Consider the following 2,948-nt stretch of genomic DNA (forward strand, 5'->3'; position numbering starts at 1 on the left):
CTGAGTCTTTGCCTAATTATTATTAAACCAGGGTCTTACGAACCTCAGGGATTAGTCAAAGTTTAATGATTGTTAGTTATTATCATTGTGATTGAAAATTCTCGTGAAAGTTCTTCAGCTGTTTCCATAGGATAACCCATTTAAGAACCCTTTTTGGTTCCAGGTAGAACCCTGTTGGAAATCTTTTTGGTTCCATGTAGAACATTTTCTATAGAGGGTTCTCCTATAGGGAAAGCCGAATAACCCTTTTGAAACCTTTTTTTCTAAGAGTGTAATGATCTTCGATGGAAGCCCATAGGAGCTCACCTTTTTGCATAGGGTGTTTCTATGTACACAATTAAAAGCCTTTCTTGAAGTCAACAAAATTTATAAAAAGGGGTGTGTTCCACTGTAACCATTGTTCTATAATGTTTCACAGTGCAAATACCTGGTCCATACATCCTCTTCCTTTCCAGAATCCTTCCGGCTATTGCCTGAGTGCATTGAGGAAAAGCTTGCTTGCTATGAATAGTAAGTTCATTCCTCGGCAGTTATCACAGTTTTTGAGAGCGCCTTTTTGGGGAAATTTTCACTGAGGCCTTTCAACCAGTCATCAGCAATGGTGTCATTCCACCAGATGTTTTTAATGGGGTCGGTCAGAACTTTAGTTGTTGTGATGTCTCCCTTCACTTCTTTAACCTTCGTTTTGTAGGCTACCTGGGCCTGTTCCTGAAGACTTGGTGATTTGGTGATCAGTAATCCTACTTTCAGTTGTTTCCTCACCTCAATTTTCTATGGAACGCCATTTGGGTCTTTGTGTGTAAAAAAAAAAGGTGTGCATCAAAAAACCTTTTTAATAACAAAATTATATTCTAGAATGTTGTGTGAATTTGCATCCGCAAGCCAAGTGCCACCACTACAGTCAGTCAGTAGCACTGCCAAAGCTGTAAAAACAATTATAGTATAGAAACAAGCACACACAGCGGCCACGATGTGTTTACAATACCACAAATTTACGAAAGCACCCAAATGTCCATTGAGAAAGCACAACGACTATACCATTTAGCTAAGAATGACGAGAATAATCAAGACCATAAACGTTGGGTAGTTAGATGTATAACTACTAACGTTAGGTAGCTAGCTAACATACCGGTACATACTGCTGTAATGATATGCTATGTAGTTCGCAAGGACAGTGTTATTTATTTGAAAAGTTATTATTTTATTACATTGAGTAGCAAGCTACCCCTTGGTCATTAGGGCAAGTCTGGTCTGTGATAGGAGGGGGGTTTTCACACCTAGCTTGGCTATTAGACTATTCTTTAGTAAAGGCTGAATAGTCTATTGTTCAGCTATTAGCCCTCCCCATCTCATTCCTTTCCCTCTTCCACGTGTCATCATTCTGCTCCTGAGTGGCTCGCTTGTGGGCGTGCTGGCAGGACATGGCAGCATCTTCGGCTGTGCGTCAATAATTCTGAATACAGTAGCACATTTGTATGAAGGTGTGCTTATTCAAAGGCAAATTGTTATATGCTATGAAGGTACATTTGTGTCTTTTTGTCGAGCAAAACCTTTTTTATTTTCAATCAAAAATAATTGTTCTGAAAGCAACTTTTTTCTGACACAAAGGAAGTCAAAGCAGACACCTACAAAGATGGCATCTCAGGTGAGCAGCAGTGGGCTTTATTGGCATATCCTAAAAATGACATCTGCTGCTTTATTTTTAATGGTCATATATCTCAGTTATTGTTTTAATATCCACAAAAAAATAAGCTGTTTTCTTTACTTTCAGAGAGCGAGCTGACCAAAAGTTCGAAAATGTAGATATTGCCAGATGTTCACTGTCTGAGGAACAGGCCGCAGAAGCGTTATTGCTGGCAAAAGTGTCCATAACCAGAGGTAAACTGTTCTGTGTTCTTTTTCTCCATTTCTGCCTGTATTGTTGTACATGGAGCCTCTCACATGCATTAATTTAAAAACCCTTAAGATGTCAGCTGTTAATTTTCAGATTTACACCACATAAATACAGCCATTTTCACTGGACTATCTGTTGCTGCCAAGTCATGATTTCCCTGGGGGTTAGCCTGGCAATAACCAAGTGGTGAGACACAGCCCTCTATATTTAAATGTTTCAGGTACACCGATAGGTGTCTGCGTCACATACAATATCTTCTATTGACATTATCTTCTATTGTTTGTCCTCATGTTTGTTTTTCAGCATAAAGTACGCTGTAGCCACTTAGTGTGGACACCACACACACAAAATAAGTCTCTCTTCTTCACTTCATCCCTCTCCCCCTTCTCCATAAATCCTCTAGGTTATATAAGCTGTTTTGGTGAACCCCTCCTGCATCTGAACTGGCTGACACAGAGGGCACAGCATGATCATAGGTGAGATGTCACTTGGTCAGGTAAACAGGAATTATTATTAAAGAGATGCTTTACATTGAAATACAGGCAGAGAGGTAGTAGTCCCAGAGTTAATGATCCAAGGTCAGTTTTGCATCTCACCTCCTGATTTAAGATGACTGACCGTGTTAGAATACAAAAACAAGGCCTAGTCATGCTCTCTCGTCTGCAGGTATTTGACGTGAGAGAGGAAGCCAGTCCCGTCATCGCCACCTCACCCGCTCTTAAGATAACCTTCAGGCCAACTGGGGGCCCAAGGCTGGTTAGGAAACACCGCAATTGTGATGAACTGAGAGAATATTAGGGTATCACTGTAATTCCTGAATCATATGCTGCCTGCCTGTTCTTACCTTTTTCTCTTTCTGTCTTCTACACCTCTCTCCCCACCTCGTCTTTCTTCCTCTTTTTATAATGCACACCATATGTGCATTGAAGTACAGATTGAACTTGTATTTATAATATTACAATTATCATAATTATAATACATTTTATGTATTTATAACACCTGGATAATGAACTTCTTTCAATAAAGCGTTTCACATTCTCCACGGATTGGAATA

The sequence above is a fragment of the Oncorhynchus mykiss genome, chromosome 7, assembly GCF_057628025.1.
Source record: "Oncorhynchus mykiss isolate SJ-2025 chromosome 7, ASM5762802v1, whole genome shotgun sequence".
NCBI classification, from domain to species: domain Eukaryota; kingdom Metazoa; phylum Chordata; class Actinopteri; order Salmoniformes; family Salmonidae; genus Oncorhynchus; species Oncorhynchus mykiss.